Raw genomic sequence first — 17,029 nt, forward strand, 5'->3', positions numbered from 1 at the left:
GCTTGATCACTGCCGCCGATCTGGCGGGTAGCATAGACATACCATAAGAAACAAAAAGCAAAGATCTCCAGGGTCAACCCTAAAAAGACATTTAATGCTGACATATTACTATATTGCTGTCACCTTTTGGAACCAAAGGCTGAACTTATTTGTATATATATATTTCCTGCTTTAACCTATACATAACACTCATTTCTTTTTCCTAGTTATTTATTTTATTTGGCATACGCAATCCAGTCAAGTCAAGCCACAGCATTCTTATCAACAATGTTTAAGGGATGAAGACCTTCAGGAAGTTGAATATGTTGAATAACCAATAAAGTCCTGCTTGGTGGGAGACAGTCCTTCAGCATTCTTTCCTAGTTAAGAAATCCTTAATTAGTTTACTGCAGGACTGGCTAATGGTGTCTTTGGCACAGGCGCCAACTTATATGGGCTCACGGTGCTAAAGCACCAGGAATATTCAGAGTCAGGGGCTCTGCTCCACCAATATTTGGACTAGGTTTCTCGCCTGCTTGGAGCAGCCCCCCCCCAAGCCCCCATTTGCCACCCCCCACCCCGGCCGGAGCGTCCCCCCCGCCCGCCCCGGAGCTTCCCTGCCTGAACGAAAAGAGCGTGTCTCTCCCTTGCTCCAGCTGCTGCTGCTGCCGCCGCCTAAGGGCTACAGCATAAGAGCAGTGCTAGCTGCAGCTGCAGCACCTCAGGAGGGGGAGGAGGAGGGGAGGGGGCCGTGCTTGGCAGCCCTCCCCTCCCCTCCCCTTCCCCTACCTGGAGGAGACACGAAGGGGAATTCTGGCCAGGAGACGGACATCACTCACCTTAGCAGCTGCTGGGGCTTCCGTGAGTGTTTGACCCTATGATTCCCCCCCGCCCCCGCCCCCACTCCTGCCCAACGCTGGGGAAGGGGCAGCCCCATCCCCTACCACCGTCCCCCAGTGAGGCTATGGTGAGGGGCAGCAGGCTGCAGCAGGGGTCAGGGAGGAAGGAAGCCGTATGTGAAGGCAGTGCCCCTCCCCTCCAGCACCCACCACAGGGCAGATGGGGGAGGGGGTTCATAGACCTACCTGAGCAGCTGGGGCTTGGGTGTATTTTGTGACAACTTGCCCTCCCTGTCCCCCCACAGCCACCACCCTGCAGCCTCCCCACTCCTGCCTCCTCACTGGGGATGGGGAAGCCCCATCCCCTACCCCCAGTGAGGCGCAGCAGGCTGCACAGGGGAGGAAGGAAGCCATATGTGAAGGCAATGCCCTCTCCCCCAGCACCCACTAACCCACCCGCCACAGGAGGGATGGGAGAGGGAGGCTTCCTAGACCTGAGCAGCTGGGGCTTGGGTGAATTTTGTGACACCCTGCTCCCTGCCCCCATAGCCACCACCCTGCAGACCCCACTTCTGCTCCATGCTGGGCAAGGGGCAGCCCCATCCCCCATCCACAGTGAAGTTATGGTGAGGGACAGCAACACGGAAGGCCATCTGTGATGGCAACCCCCCCCCCCAGTACCCATCATAGGGGAGGTGAGTGAGCTTTCTGGACCTGAGAGGGGCCCTAGGAACATGTGCAGTGACTGTGGTGCAGAGTGAGTGTGTTATGGGGGGTAGGGGAGGGGTCCCTCCCCTGGAGCTTGCTGCTGCCAGTGGTGGTGGTGGGGAGTCCTCTCTGGCCCTAGCCCTGGGGCAGCCTGTCTGCACCCCAAATTCCTCATCCTCAGCCCTGCCCCACCCCAAAGCCTGCACCCCCAGCACCGAGCACGCTCCTGCACTGTGAACCCCTCATCCCCAGCCCCACCCCAGAACCCTCACCTGAGGGGGAAAACATGCAACTTAAATTTGGTGGTCAGTTTGGAGTATCATTGTGTTTAGCACAATACTTGATTATTTTACACCCTTCAAAGTATGTAACTGGTCGTATACAGGTGTTACGAAGTGGGAATGTGCTTAATGTTTTCTCTGAATACTGTGTGGGTGCCTCAGTTTCCCCTATGCATTTCTCAAGGATCTAGATGGTGGGATAAGGGGGTGTGATTGTTGTAGAGCTCTAGAGGGCCAGTGTGATGCTGTCTGCACAGAGAATGGCCGAAACCCTGTCTCTGGGCAACTGATGGCCTGGGCCGCTCTCCTGCAAGGTGCCAACTCCAAGGTGTTGGAGAACAAAGAGATTAGGTGGCCTCCTAATGCCTGGAAAAGAGACAAAGGCCAGAGGAAGGAGCGTCAGTGCCTGTGCGGACTTCCGGGAAGCGCATGGTGTGGAAGGGGATGCTGGGATGCTTTGGAACTACTCCATACAAAGCCAGTCAGGACTCTGGGGGAGCCTCCTCTCTCTGAGCATACTCTCTGCAGGGCAAGAAGCTAACACCTTCCTGGGTCTGACCTCAGAGCATTCAGCATGCCCTTCCACACCATGCGCTTTCCGCAGCGAGTATGCCCAGGCAGGTCCAGGGGCAACCAGAGGTCCCTGCACCCCAACTCTGCAGTCAAACATGACTCTCAGCCAGCCGGTAAAACAGAAGGTTCATTAGACCACAAGATCACAGTCTAAAACAGAGCTTGTAGGTACAGAAAACAGGACCCCTCAGTCAGGTCCATCTTGGAGGGTGGGGAGCCTAGACCCAAGTTCTGGGCCTCTCCCCATTTCCCCAGCCAGCTCCAAACTGACACTCCCTCCTCTAGCCTTTGTGTCGCTTCTGGACAAAGAGGCCACCTGATCTCTTTGTCCCCAACACCTTCAGTTGGCACCTTGCAAGGGAAACTGAGGCACCCACACAGGATTCAGAGAAAACATTAAGAACATTCCCACTTTGTCACAACAGGTGCAACAAAATATAATACCATATATTGAAGCAGGCAAGTGCTGCTTCTGACTTTCCACTTTTAATTGACCCTTGTAATTTTGTGGTGCCGATGCATTGTAGCTTCATTTTATATCGGCTTACAGGGTGGGAGCGGGGGGGCGGTCACCACCACAAATTATACAAACCTGCCGCCTATGGTCTTTGGTGTGAGATAAAGTACAAATTGATCTGGGGTAAGTGACTGGTCTCTTGGGACTGGGAGCAATCTGAATATTTTGTGATTTTTTATGTAAGTGACCATTTATCACTAAGTCTAAATTGCCTGGGTGAAACGGTAGACTGGACTGCCCAAGGGGACTGCCTGTGACTCCATGGTAAGACTGTTACAGTGAACCAGGAATTCACATTTGTAACTAGTTGGTGAAATCTAATTATAGAGCATACAACCAGCTTGAGGTGTCTGCCCTGAGGCTGGCACTCTTGGTCATGACCCACTCCCGACAGTGTGACAGCCACTCTATAACCAAAATTTAATTTGTATCCTAAGATTTTTTGTTTTAGTATTAGTAATATTTTTAGTGGGAGAAGGTTTATATTAAAACTGTAGCTTTTATTTCTCATTGTGATGAATTTCTAATGTGGTTTGCTATAATGGCGGGAGGAAGGAAGCCTTTAATGGCATTCAGAGTACTTTGTTTCTGGGCAGTTTCCTACCAGTGTACAAAAAGTTCATTTTATTTCCATCTTCTATGTAGTCAGAAATAATAGCTATTACCTGGCTATTCAAATTACTATAATGTCCTAAGGTGAATTTATGTTTTGTGATTTGTACATATTTTCTTGAACTCTACTGCATGGTGGAAAATATATTTTTACATACTACTTTATTCATTTTTTAGCACAAATGCAAACTTCTTATTGTTGGTGAGAAGTTTATTTCTGTACATGAAGAACTGTTTGCAAATTTAAATCTTCAAAACATATGGAGATGGGTCCAGAGTGAACCTTGGTGATCTGTTCCGTGAACTCAACAGCAATCTTTCTTTGAAAGACAGGCTCAAAACCAGCTAATTAAGGTCACTTTTACTAGGTCCCTGGTGTTCTATTCTATGCTTATTGGGAAAAGGACAGAAAATAGGTCAAAGGCAAAGAGCTATTAATTTGGTCACCACAATAGTTAATGAGGTATCTTCTTCAGTGCAATTGCACATATCAGATAATTGGTGCTGTTTTTTCAAAGGACCCATGTCCTACTCCCACCGAAAATCAGAGCATGATTCTATAAGTGACTTGGAAATTTATATCTAACTGAGGGTAGATGAGAGATAAGCGTATATTAATATGAAAATAAAATTATAATAAAGAATAATACTAACAATGAAAATAATAATCCTTTTAACTTCTATTGCACATTTCATCACAGGATCCAACATGTTTCATAAATGGCAATTAACAAGATTAATTAATTTTCATCATCTGGATAGATGACCTATACTCCCTCATAGATTTGCACCACAACTTGAACCAGCATAAAACTCTCTGCAGGACACTCCCACACCAGCATCCTCTTCCTGGACACTACAATCATAGAATCATAGACTTTAAGCCATGGATCTTGACAGACAACTATATACAAGAAACCCACAGATTACCACACCTACCTCTATAGATCTCATAACCACCCCAAAACTCCACAAAATATGTTATTTACAGCACTCAGCTATCACAGAATATACCCCAAAGAGAAAGTCTAGGATGCATAGGATCGACACACTAAAACTCCCTTCGATGAACAAAGACACTCCACCAGAGAAGAAGACTGTATCTTGGCAAAGGCCACCCAAATACCCTAAGAGAACCTGCTTCGATACAGGAAAGTAAAACCCACTAACTGCACACCCCTATTTGTCACCTACCACCCCACATTGGAACCCATACAGGTTATCATTAAACAATTACAACTCATACTTGATGGGAACCACATCCTCAAAGAAATATGTATCCAGACTCCTCTTCTGTCCTTCAAACAACCCTCCAACCTCTCCAAGCTCATCATCAGAAGCAAGCTGCCTTGCAGGACCCACCAACTAAATGACACCAGACCCTGCCATAAGAGATGCAAAACCTGCAGACCTATCTCCACAGCCATGATGATCAATCTCCATAGCCTTCCAAACACATCTTTCAAGATCTATGGGCCCAACATACACCTATCTCAACTATGGTGTATGTCATCAAGTACAATAAATGCCCCCAGTAACAACTATGTGGGTGAAACCAGACAATCACTATGCTCTCTGATCAACTTACAAAGGAAAATGGTAAAAAAAAACCCCAAAAACATCCCATCACCTGTGGGCTAACACTTTTCACAAAATGATCATTCCATTTCTGATTACTCAAAGGAAACCGTCATAACAGCGTCAAAAGATGAGGCGGGGAGCTTAAAGTCACAACTGTGTTAAACACTGTGCTAAAATATCACGCTTTTAATAAAGAGACTGGGTCTGACCTCGGAGCATTCAGCATGCCCTTCCACATCATGCACTTTCCACAGCGAGTCTGCCCAGGCTGGTCCTGGGGCAACCAGAGGGCCCTGCACCCCAACTCGGCAGTCAGATATGACTCTCAGCCAGACAGTAAAACAGAAGGTTTATTAGATGACGGGAACACAGTTTAAACAGAGCTTGTTGGTACAGAAAACAGAACCCCTCTGTCAGGTCCATCTTGGGGGGTGGGGAGCCCAGAACCAAGTTCTGGGTCTCTCCCCGTTTCCACAGCCAGCTCCAAACTGACACTCCCTCCTCTGGCCTCTGTCTCTCTTCCGGACAAGGAGGCCACCTGATCTCTTTGTCCCCAACACCTTCAGTTGGCATTTTGCAGGGGAAACTGAGGCACCCACACAGTATTCAGAGAAAATATTAAGGCATTCCCACTTCATCACAACAGGTGCAACAAAATATAATACTGTATATTGAAGTAGGCAAGTGCTGCTTCTGACTTTCCACTTTTAACTGACCCTTGTAATCTTGTGGCACTGACGCGTTGTAGCTTCATTTTATATCGGCTTACAGGGCGGGAGTAGGGGGGCACCACCATTTTGGGCCCCACCAAAAATTATACAAACCTGCCGCCTATGAACCCAGGAGTCCTAGATTGTAGTGTCTTCTACTAGTCACTAATCTCGCTTCCTATATTTCAGTAGTAAAAGTACTATGCATTTGTTTAATGCCATTTTTAATGGAAGTAGATCACATCTAACCTATTGTGGTAACTAAGAACTGGAGCCAAAGCCCATTATAATCAATGGATGGGCCCTAAATTCCCATTTCTGCTGAACAAAGATAAAATGAACCATACAATGCCATCAGATCAGTCAGAAAATATACTAAGTTACTTTAAAAGAGTGCTTTTAATATTTTCACCTCTTCCCAATCTCCAGGGAGAATAAAAAAGCTCATTATAGAGCATTTGATATTACAATAAAAGAAAATGCCAAAAAATATACTCCTCAACAAGAACAACTGCCTGAAAGGTAACAGAGGAAGAAGCAAAAAAATACAAGTATGAAATTATGCAGCAGCAGAGTGTGAAGAACTGAAGCAGAAGGATGTTTGGTTTGCTGAGCATTTTGTTTCTGCTGTATTCTAAATATAGAAAGTAAAGTATAATTTTCAGTGATAGAACCAGACATGCTGCAGTTGTAGATTAGTGATGAGCCAAATAAAAACCTCAGATATCAACATCCTGAATAGAGCTGGTCAAAAGGTTTTCCACAAAAAAAATCCCATCAGAAAAATGTAATTTCATTGAAAATCAAAATTTTCTGCAGTAAAAGGTTGATTTCAATTTTTTTTTCCAGTTTTCCAATCTGGAGAATCAAAATGAAAAATATCATTTTGAATTGATCTTTCTAAATGAAATTACATTTATCACCTGGAGAGTGGCACTTCAAAAAGAAATATCCATTTTGGCATCAGATCATATTATTTGATGAAAAATGCCTAAATGTTCCACTTGGACATTTTTGATCAGAAACTTTACAGAATTTTCCATTTTGTGGAATTTTTTGATATTTCAGCTTTTTGTAGCAATTCAGAACTAAAAATAACTCCAAAAGGTTGACATTTCCTGTGAAAGAAAATTCCATTTTATGAACACCTCTAAACCTGAATTTTGGCAATTTTCAGTTCCACCTTCAAACTTTGTAGTTTGGTTATTTTCTCTTGTAGATATTGGTTATACTGTGCCACTGTATGCCTAAATAAAGTTCAGGTTTTCTAAGAATAGTTATAAAAGCAGGTCTTAGGAAAGAGACTAAAACTGTTTAAAAAAAGTATAAATAAAATGAAATCATACTGAAATTGCGCTGTGGTCTGCCTAATCAGTCTTACGTAGCACCCTGTCTTCTATTCTTGTCATAATCCTGCAAGGAAAATATTCATGGATATTAGAAAGTTACAGAAGGCTAGTTCGGGAGTGGATTTTTTTTTTCCAGAATATATTGAATATCATAGTTGCATACATCAAACACAAAGAATTAAAGGACTAAATTAACAGTATACTAGATTATTATGTCCATAGAGGAGATAATTTAGACAAGATTGTATATATCATTGGACAATTCATGCTGTTTTGGTTAATTAGAATTAGTTTTTCCTCACACAAATAGTAAGATATGTCTTTTCAGTCTAGCTGACTGATTTCAGAGTAAGAAAAACAAAGAACACAGAGTTAACATAGTACACTTTTCCGTAACATTGGTGTATTTGAAACTGAAACACAACATGGAAATGTCTACCTTAAGAGTAGATGAGAGACATCTCATTTTAGGTACACAGCATCTACACCACAATTACTGCAACTTGTCATATAGCTAAGAAATGGGGAAATGTATGATTTTTGACTTGAACACACCGGGAAGGAAGGCCCGACACTATAAATTAGTTTTAAAAACAAGCCATATTGTTTTTTAATCAATTAACTTAACCCAAAAGGATTTTGAACATTCCCTCAGAGTAACCCAGCTAAAACTAAGCTGGTACAAATCCTCCTAAAAGCCTAACCCCCATAGGGGAGGGCAAACAACAGGTAGCCACTCTCCCTAGTAATTATCTCCACCCTCTTCACCTGAAAATCCCACACAGGTGTCCTCCTTCCTGCCCAGCTAATGCCCTCACCCACACTCGAATGAGCAGGGAGCAATGTAATTGGCCATCACAACATGAATTTCCAAATTAATACTTGATTTTAATATTTACAATTCATGTTCTGTTGAATTATTTTCAGAGCTTACTAATCAAGGAAAAGCAACAATGTCATAGGAGTTTGTGACTAACCAACACAGCAAAAATAATTGTCAGTATTCACCAGCAACCTGCAGATCAAGAATTACTCACTAGTGAAATCCATGAATAATTTCAAATACACACACCTGAGTTTTACTATTTGTTGATAGAAAAAGATGCAAAATTCACAGGATTCATTTTCTGTGAATTATTTGTCCAGATCCATGTAAAATATAAGCCCAAAGTCTCTATTCCTTAGCAAGAAAATCTCCCCTTGCTTTCAGTGGGAATTCTTCTTGCATTGAGAGTATGGAATCTGCCCCATATGCCAGTAGCACTTCATGTAACACAGAACTTTTGACCTATAAAACAAGGAATGTAGCAGCCTGAGAGTTGCAGTGGATTAATGCAGTAGCCTTTCACCTTTGGAAACCTGCACTTAAGTCACGCTTTAAAGGTCAAAAAGAAAATTAGTTTCATGATCTCTTCATAGTCTCAGTCTATTATAATAGGTCTATGACTGGAATAGCAAGAGACTTGGCAGATCAAGGTCTGAGGAGCATTGTCAGGGCTGTGCCTGTAAGCTCAAGCCTCATTTCTGTGGACATATATGCACAAACTTAGCTTTTTGCACATAAGTGGTTCAAAGTTAAGAATGTGTGTAAGTCTTTGCAGGATCGGTGGCTTACACAGTACCATGTACTGTTCTAATCAGTGCTATTGCTCCCTCAATTTTGCAAGCACCAACAGTAATTTACTGACAACGCCCTGAAAAAAATTCTATGAACAAAATTCTGCCCCATTTACATTCTGTGTAATCAGGTGACGTCAGTACACAGGGTAGACTCTGGAATTATATATGTATAAGAGTAGTTCACAATATTTAGCAAAAAATTGTTGGTTGAAATGGTTTAGCGAAATTAAATTGCCAGGGAAGGTATTTACTTTAAAATACAATTTGAATATGCTATTTGAATATATTCATTTTCTGAACTATTTATAATCTAAAATAATTCATAAACATTTCAATGTAAAATTGAAAGATCATCTGTAATACAGACAAGGTGGTTTATTCCTGGCCAATGCTAAAAGTGGTAGTGGGTATGTGCAATATATATATTTTAAAAAATTAAAAGCAACAGTAGAGTTACTAGTGTTATTTTTCACACCTGCCATCTATTTTAACACTGGCTTTCTGTCCATCTGTTTAGCTAGATACTTACATGGACTTCATCTCCACAGTAACTGAGCAACTTACGGAGTATTTTAAAATAGAAAATACACTAATATTCCCTCTTTCATCTTACCTAGCCTCTAGGAGAAATTGCTTGTGTAGCCCATAGGATGTTTTTTTAAAATATTTGTTTGTGTGGGTGTATGAGTGGATGTGCTGTGTGTGTGTGTCTGAAAAAAATTAGAGAGAAAACTAAGACAAAAAAATGAGCTTTGCATTTAGTTCTGAACAGGGAGCAGTCTGTGGTCATTCTTCTTGCAAGAGTGAGTTCCACAGTCTAGTTCCAGTTATTGTAAGGGTTCTACTGCCTGCATTCTCAAGCCCCTACTAATAAACAATAGTAGAGATGCTCAGAAAATAGAAATTTTCAATGCAAAATTTTGAAAATCCTACCTTTTAGCTCACTGACTGGCTGAATGTGTATCAGTGTGCAGTAGGCACAGACAGCAATCATTTTATTACCTACCAGTCATTAGAAACTTTATTATGTTGAAAAAAATTAATTTATTTTACTGCAACACCACAGTGTAAGAACATAAAAATTGATAGTGCAACCAACTGGAAGGTCATAAAGCTGGACTGCAACCGATTCTTGCTATTTCAAACAACAGCCAAAAATAGCCATAATGAGAAAAATAACTAGCAGTTATTATACAACTGTTTGGTTTAATTGCTTAAATTTGAAAAGTTAGTAAATGCTACTATACAGAAGTCAAATGATTGATATATAATTTTTTTCTCTGAAACTTTTTTCTACTACACACTGTGTAATTTTACACTGTCATTTTATTCAAAAATATGATGCAATTAAACCTATAAAATATACAAATTTACACCTTTTTTTTCAAAGTGAAACCAATTGTTTGCTTAAAATTGGGCCCAAGTTTTGATTAAGAGCCTGATGCAAAGTCCATTCAAATTACCTCAATGAGCTTTGAATTAGGCTCTCAATGTGAAGCTACCAACTTTAATAAAAGCCATAGAGAAGTTACCTCAACATGACTCTGCCACTGAAGTTCCAGAAGGCAGTTCTGATGACATTTGGGCCCTTTTCCACATCAGTTGAACACCCAAAACTCTTCTGCACGTGCAACATATGTAAAAACAACCTCCTTGCTAATACCGTAGAGATCAATTAAATACCAATTGAAGTCAATGGCAGTTAGACAGGGCCAATTTTTTTTTCTTTTTGCCTGAATGAGTAGTACAAGGTATGAAGTGTTTCTCAATATCTCCTCAAAACTGAGGACCATCTTTGTGGGGATGCATTATCCCTATGCTACCTTGGTGGAAAGTTACAGCAGCAGCACATCAAGAACAGAGGGATTAGATAAAGTTGTTGTGAGAAAGTTGGGAGCTAGCCCGGAGGAGGCAGACGCCAGGTGGCCTAGCTGGGATCGGTTTCAAGGTGATAAACAAGACCATAATCAGATGGATTGCATGGGAAATGGGGAACCAGTGAGCAAAGGGCCATGCATGTGAAAAGCGTGTGTATCGGACAAAGAACCAATCAGCAGCAATGTAATGTTGGTGTGTCTGACGTTTGCTAATATGGAGAAGCCTATATAATATGGTGCATTGTATACAATAAACAATTCAGCTTGCAATCATATTGGTTGTTGTGCTTTATCCGGCCCGCATGAGATGCAACACATCTTGTGTCATACGCTGTGTCCATACTACACCACATAAAAGTAGCCAGAGATGGCTAGTGGAGGATTACTCTATGAGTAAGGGAACTCTCTGCCAGTATAACCACATTCTGTGCCTGCAGCATCCTTCTCTCTGGCATACTTGGCATGCTGGGGTCAGAGCAGGGAGGAGGCATGGAAGAGTGAAGCTATCGGATCCTCCAGTGACATGAATTAGATCTGGTCCCTCGCCTTTCTAGCTTGTGCCAGGATCAGGTGGCTCAAGATCAGAGCCATTCCCTCTGATTGGAGCAGTCAAGAATCTGGTTCTGAATTTCTTATTTGAGCTAAGGAAAGGTCCACAAAATTTTGGGCATGTCTACACTATGAAATTAAGTTGATTTTATAGAAGTCAATCTTTAGTAAGCGATTTTATACAGTCGATCGTGCATGTCCCCATTAAGCGCATTAGGTCAGTGTGGTGCGTCCTCAATACCATGGCTAGCATCGACTCACTGAGCTATACCACAGTCCCCGCTGCCCAATGGAATTCTGTGTTAAGCTCCCAATGCCTGATGGGACAAAAACATTGTTGTGGGTGGTTTTGGGTACATGCCATCAGTCTCCCCTCCCTCCTTCCCTCCATGAAAACAACAGCAAACAATCATTTTGCACCTTTTTTCCTGGGTTATCCATGCAGATGCCATAGCATAGCAAGCATGCAGCCCGCTCAGCTGCACACTGTTTTTCTGAGCATTGTAAGCACCTTGCACATTATCCTGCAGTATGTGCAGAGCCTAGCTAGGAGCCGCCAGCACAAGCAAGATTATGAGGAAGGCATGGACACAGAAGTTCCTGAAAGTACGAGATGTGGCAATTGGGATATCATGGCAGCATTGGGGCATGCTGATACAGTGGAACGCTGATTCTGGGCCCAGCAAACAAGCACAGATTGGGGGACCGCATAGTGCTGCAGGTATGGGGTGATTCCCAGTGGCTGCGAAACTTTCGGATGTGTAAGGCCACTTTCATGGAATTTTGTGAGTTGCTTTCCCTCACCCTGAAGCACAGGAATACCAAGATCAGACCTGCCCTGATAGTTGGGAAGCGAGTGACAATAGCCCTGTGGAAGCTTGCAACGCCTGTCTGATACCGGTCAGTCGGGAATGAATTCGGAATGGGCAAATCTACTGTGGGGGCTGCTGTGATCCAAGTAGCCAGGGCAATCATTGACCTTCTGGGAAATGTGCAGATCAGTGGATGGCTTTGCTGCAATGGGGTTCTCTAACTGTGGTGGGGCGATAGACAGAATGCATATCCGTATCTTGGCACCAGACCACCTTGTCAAAGAGTACATAAACCACAAGGAGTACTTGTCAATGGTGTTGCAAGCACTGGTGGCTCACAAGGGCAGTTTCACCGACATCAACATGGGATGGTTGGGAAAGGTGCATGATGCTTGCATCTTTAGGAATTCCAGGCTGTTTGGAAAGCTGCAAGAAGGGACTTTCTTCCCAGACCAGAAAATTACCATTGGGGATGTTGAAATGCCAATAGTTATCCTTGGAGACCCAGCCTACTTCTTGCTCTCTTGGCTCACGAAGCTGTACACAGGCAGCCTGGACAGCAGTTCAACTATAGGCTGAGCAAGTGCAGAATAATGGCAAAATGTGTCCTTAGACATTTAAAGGGGCGCTGGTGCAGTTTACTGAGAAGGTTAGACCTCAGCTAAAGCAATATTCCCATTGTTATTGCTACTTGCTGTGTGCTCCATAATATCTGAGAGAGTAAGGGGGAGATGTTATGGTGGGGTGGAAGGTTGAGGCAGATTGCCTGGTGGCCAATTTTGAACAGCCAGACACTGGGGCAATTAGAAGAGCACACTGAGGTGTGCTGCACATCAGAGAGGCTTTGAAAAACAGTTTCATGACTGACCAGGCTACGGTGTGACAGTTGTGTGTGTTTGTCCTGATGCAAAGCCTCCCCCTTTGGTGAATGTATTTCCCTGTGCAGCCTGACCCAACGTTGGGTAAATATAATTGCAACTTGAGGATTAACAGGTTCTTGTCCCAATATCAGGCCCAGTAAGATTATTGTAAAATTATCATATAACTTGGGAACCCCAATGTGCACAGGTGCAACACTTACACTATAGGAACTCTCTCTATATATATAAATATATGATTTATTAATAATTTAGCAAAGATTATACACACATAAACTTAAAGCAGATAGAGATAATACAGAATGTACATTTGTACATCCATACTTACACCCTTATCTTTCATACTTAATCATTATCTTTCTCATCACCATCATCATTCTCATCTTCCCCAGTGGCCATCATTCTGGCCCCTCCCAAGGTCTAGATTTCTCCAACCTCTCTGCTGCCCCTGGCATGTTGTTTTTATAGTAGGTTACGCTGACGCTGCCATGACCAATGCATATTCAATAGAAGTCCTTGTTTGTATTTCCTCCCCTTAAGGTGTCCGTTTTCTATAGGTTAGTATATGTATGATGTTACCCTACTAGCATACATGTCAATTTGCTGTCGTGACAGCTTTGTGGTCAGAGGTTCTGTCCAGAACTTTCCAGATGCTGGTGTCAGCTATGTCCTGTGGGTGGCTGATGTCAGTATTCTGGACAAAATTCCCCCTCTGGCATACCACTTTCAGTTCCCTATAACTTATAAGTTACTTACATTTATCTATACCAATCCCCACCCCCTTCAACCACAGCTGGCACAAGAAATAAAGTCCCTATTGTTCTGAATCCATTCATTCTTTATAAAAAAAAATTGAGATCATTGACAACACTGACTAGTAAAAGGTAGCCCGGAGGTACAATGGGTTTGATAATGGGGTGCAGTTGGGGGAGGAGGGAAGGACAAGGCCACATTGCTTATTGTAGCCATACTACAAATCAAAGCTGTTTGAATAACAGCCTTCTGTCGCTTGGGTCATCCTCTGGAGTTGAGTGGCAGGGTGCCCGGAGCCTCCCCACTGCGTTCCTCGGCATCTGGCTGAGGAGGCTATGGAACTTGGTGAGGAGGGCAGGCAGTTACACAATGGATGCAGTGGGGGTCTGTAGTCTAGTTGCCTTTCCTGCAGCTCCACCAGATGCCTCATCATGTCCGTTTGCTCCCCCATTAGCCTCAGCATCTCCTCCTGCATGTTCTGATCATGCTCACTGTATGCTTTCCTGGCCTCTTCCATAGAATGCCTCCATGCATTCAGCTGTGCCCTGTCAGTGTGGGAGGACTGCATGAGCTCTGAAAACATGTAATTTGGAGTGCGGTTTTTTCACCTTCTAATCTGCGATAACCTCAGGGACGGAGTTGATGCGGGGAGCGTAGAAGCATTTGCAGCTACGAGGGAGGATGGGGGATGACCAGAGTAGACTTAAGAAGATACATTTCTGATAACAAAAAGGAGACTCTTTCACAGTGAATCAAGCAATTCACAGCAGACAGCACATGTGCTTTAGGTACAAGGTCGCATTTTGCCTTTTATATTGAGCGTCTGCCAGTATGGTGAAACATCACACATGGCTGGGCAACAGAATTCAGTTTCCAGGCAGCCATGGTAAGCCAAAGGGTACGCAAGGTTGGCTTCTTCCACATTCAAAACATGTGGGAATGGTCTCAAACTGCAGCACCCTCCTTTCCCATAGCACTCAATGCCAGTTGTGTTTGCCATTTAAAAGGAGGGGCTGCAGTTTTGGGGTGGATATGCAGCCACTCCCCACCCCCCGGGTGACTATTCTCTGGGATGATCCCTTTTATCCAGGCACAAACAGCCCAGCATGCCTGGGGTCTAATGTGTCAGGGATCATCAAACAGAGGGGTTTACTGTTCCCTTACAAAGCTTCCCCTATTTCAACCAGGTGACCATGAACAATATCACTCTCCTGAGGCTGACACAGAAAGATAAAGACCAAATTTTGCGTGAATGCGACCAAAAGCCAGGACCATTCGCTGCCATGCTTTGTGCTGCAATGATTCCAGACCACTTGCTACTGCCTTGGCATGGTAAAGTGTCCTACCATGGAGGACGAAATAAGGCAGCCCTCCCCAGAAACCTTCTGCAAAGGCTTTCAGAGTACCTCCAGGAGAGCTTCATGGAGATGTCCCTGAAGGATTCCCGCCCCATCCCCAGACATGTTAACAAACTTTTCCAGTACCTGTACTGGCCGCAAATGCATCCCAATTGTTCAGAACAAATCAAACATTAACACAATTTCTTTTAACCAGAGCCGTAAGAAGGAATTTTTGCGCCTGAGGCAAGGACCGGCTCCAGGCTCCTCCGCGGCGGGTCCCTGAGTCCCTGTCGGAGGGAAGGACCTGCCACCAAATTGCTGATGCCGCTTCATTCATTCTTCGGTGGCAGGTCCCTGAGTCCCTCTCGGAGAGAAGGACCCGCTGCCGAATTGCCGCCAAAGAAGCGGCGGTGGTAGAGCTGCTGCCAAAGCGCCGCCTATCGCGGTAGAGCTGTGCCCCTCCGCTTTGCGCACCCCAGGCAAGTGCCTCACTCACCTCACCCTTGTTACGGCACTACTTTTAATCCCTGTAGCATTGTTAAAAATGTGCACTCACCAGAGGTGCCTTCTCTACCTTCAGGGTCCAGGAACAATAGGCTCTGGGAGTGTATTGACTCCAAGGTGAGGAAAAAGTCCTGGCTGCCAGGGAGAACGGATTCTCTGCTTGCCTGCTGTGCATTCTCCTCCTCCTCTTCCTCATCCACAAAATCCTCATTCATGTTGTGTGAGGCTGCCACCTTGCAGGTGTCCACAGAGTGTGTTGGGGAGGAGTACAGTGGTTGATTTTAAGAGCCCTTTAGGTTGGCAGAAAGGGGTTGGTTGTGTAGACGCATTCATTATAAAATTGACCTAACGTGGTTAAATTCGACCTAACCTCATAGTGTAGACCAGGCCTTGGTTCTGAGTGAACCTGAGCCACATCCATCACTTTCCCCATCTCAGCCTTTCACAACACTAATAAACAGTTCTCAAACAATTCGGATTGTCACTCTTTTCATCCATGTTTACTACATCTTTGTTTATAGAGTAATTCAGTATCTTCATAATTGTTTCCTTATTGGCTAGCTTAATTTTGGACTTTGCATATAAATTGTACAAATACTGTGTTCTCTATGACCTTATCCACCATACAAGCTCTACTGAAGCAATTTAAAGGGGTAATTTTTCCATTTTGTTTTGTTATCATCTCCCCCATAAAATAATCATCATTTCATTGTTGCGTTCAAAAGAATCATGAAATATGCAATGGCATCTAATGCGAATGAACAAAGCGTTAGAGGGGAATAAAATGATAATTACCATTTTTTAAAAAGGAAGAACAATATGTCTAAATTAAAATGCTGGTCAACAGAACACAGAGCTGACATTTACAAAGGTTATGTTTGACTGTAATAAAATAAATGACAGCTCTTTGTGTACACAGTTGTCAATTAGCATTGCATATGTGTCTCTCTTGGATACATTTACTTCTGTCTAATGACTCCTTATTCTAGATGCAAAAATCTGTTATTAATATTTGATAAGTGCTCCTGACAGGCAAATAACTAAGAATAATAGTTGTCTCTTTGTGTGAGAATGATTTATGTGAGAATGTCATTAAAAATGAATACGTAATATATTTAAAAACAGCTGAATTGTTTGAAATCAAGAGAGTCCAAATTGAGTAGAAAAAAATGAGAGTTTGAAACACACAGTTTTTGTTAATGGTTAAATTAAAGCACCGTAATCTGTTATTTATCTACTTCCAATCTCTCATGTGTAGTATTGTTGCTAATGTGGATATGATTAAACTTGAATGATACTATTTAGCAATAGGAGACAAAAATATTTGGAAAAGCATTTACTTTTATTGCAAAGCAAGAATGCTGCTTCTGAATGATTACTCTTTAATGCAAGTTTTATTTCCTCTTTGTCTTTAATCAGAAAAATTCAAATTGATCAGAAAAGGCTAAAAAACACAGGGGTTCTCAAACTTCATTGCCCCGTGACCCCCTTCTGACAACAAAAATGACTAGGTGACCCCGGAGGGGGCGGGGCCTAAGTCCCAACCC

The 17,029-nt window shown here is 43.2% G+C and overlaps 1 long non-coding RNA gene across 1 annotated transcript in view; it reads right to left on the reverse strand.

The window, feature by feature from the left end:
• Positions 1-207: 207 nt before the first annotated feature.
• Positions 208-17,029, reverse strand: part of LOC120396725 — a 39,795-nt gene continuing 22,973 nt past the window's right edge. Inside the window, exons 2-3 of the long non-coding RNA XR_005593327.1 lie at positions 7,147-7,213; positions 208-359 (exon numbers count right to left, since the gene is read on the reverse strand). This is a non-coding gene — a long non-coding RNA (uncharacterized LOC120396725). The remainder of the gene's footprint in view (positions 360-7,146; positions 7,214-17,029) is intronic.

This window comes from Mauremys reevesii, linkage group 2 (genome assembly GCF_016161935.1).
Source record: "Mauremys reevesii isolate NIE-2019 linkage group 2, ASM1616193v1, whole genome shotgun sequence".
NCBI classification, from domain to species: Eukaryota; Metazoa; Chordata; order Testudines; family Geoemydidae; genus Mauremys; species Mauremys reevesii.